The sequence below is a fragment of the Cyprinodon variegatus genome, unplaced genomic scaffold (genome assembly GCF_000732505.1).
Source record: "Cyprinodon variegatus isolate N-32 unplaced genomic scaffold, C_variegatus-1.0 Scaffold1554, whole genome shotgun sequence".
Lineage (NCBI taxonomy): Eukaryota > Metazoa > Chordata > Actinopteri > Cyprinodontiformes > Cyprinodontidae > Cyprinodon > Cyprinodon variegatus.
The window spans coordinates 105,253-107,047 of record NW_015152007.1 but is presented as its reverse complement, the minus strand read 5'-3'; positions in this window follow the sequence as shown (position 1 = coordinate 107,047).

Below are 1,795 nucleotides of genomic sequence, written 5' to 3'. Positions count from 1 at the left end.
TGGCAGAGACGGTTCATCCAGCCGCCTCTCTCCTGGTAGAGACGGTTCACCCAGCCGCCTCTCTCCTGGCAGAGACGGTTCATCCAGCCGCCTCTCTCCTGGTAGAGACGGTTCATCCAGCCGCCTCTCTCCTGGCAGAGACGGTTCATCCAGCCGCCTCTCTCCTGGTAGAGACGGTTCATCCAGCCTCCTCTCTCCTGGCAGAGATGGTTTGTTGGTTTTCTAGCCTCCACTGGATCAGCTTCTTTTCAGTCAATGTTAAACTTCACAAAAGTCAAAACAGCAGGCGACTGCAGATATTAGTTTGGAAATTCTTCCAACTTATCATAAAAAACAACAGAATCATGAATCTGTTCTTCATCACCTCAAGGGACACCTGAACTCATGCAGGATACTTTTTGACCCCCGGTGGCTTCCATAGCAGTAATTAGGTGCTTAATGGTAGGACAGCAGCATGTGCTTCTGGCTTGTTATTGATTGATCACCAATAGATGGGAGGAAATCTAACTCTCTTGGGTTTTCAAAAATTTTAGCTATTTTTGATCAACAAAGGTTAGAAATTGTTCCTCAACAGTGAGAGTTATTTTACGTAACATCTAGATCAGTTCTGCTCATTCCTGCTGCATTTAGATCAACCAAATAATATCTAAAATAAAAAAAATATAATACAGAATATATTATTCAGCTACGGCCTGGTCCTGAGAAGTACGCCTGGATGAGCAGAAGTACGACAGGCGCTACCCGCGCCGTCACTGATGTGTCAATACAGTCATGGTGGTCTGATATTTTCATTCCTCTGATTTCTTCGAATATGAGATGAAAGCTGTGGGAACTTTTCTCAGAAAATAAAAGGTCATCAGCTGCTTGGATATAAACACTAAATTCAGTCTCTAAACATTCAGTTGAAGTAAACATCCAACATCAGCAACGTGCAGCACTGAATCTGCAACAGAAAAACAGACATGACGTCAACTTTCTGTTTAGAGTAAAGAACCGTAAAATGAAAGTGACCCCAGCTCAGAAGGTGATGTTTGGGTTTAACAAAAACAGGTTTGATTAAATAAGACCTCAGACATGATAAAGTTGGAGCAGGACGAATGTCTGCTGGTCATTGGTTTCCAGCTGGGTTTCAGTAGCCACTCCCCTTTTTAAAATGAAACCTCCAAGAAGTTTAAAACCTTCTGACTATTGATTACACCATAAACTTAAGAACTAACTGGTCTCAGCGCTAATCAGATTTGAGGATTTTAAATTCTATTCTAACAGGAAGCCAATGAAGAGAAGAGAAATATGAATATTTTACCATGAAAACAGAAAACCTCAGCATAGCTGATTTATTGTCATTACCTCCAGATCATTAGGATCTTAATCTGCCTAGCAACAGAGTATTCTGACTCTGAAAATCTCTGCAACTAGTGACAAAATAAAATGTATAAATCTTTAATATAATCATTAATTATTAAATATAGTAAAATAGATTCAAAACTGTTGTTTTAGATTTCCCATCTTTAAAGATGCTACTTATACTTCTAATAAACCCCAATTTAAAAGTATTTTTCTAGATATAAGTTTAAAGATTAAACTGGAGTAAATAAAAAAAAAAGATACATGGATTTTAAATTAATGCAAAAATAAATGCTGTTGTGGGTCTGAATAAAACTGAGTCAGTATTTTTAAAGAATATGTCTCTGTCATGTATAGGGGACAGATGGACCCAGTATTCAGGAGAGACAGTCAGTAGGAAAGTTCAAAAGGTTTATTAAAATAAAAACAAAACAAAAGCGGAGCTGTGGCT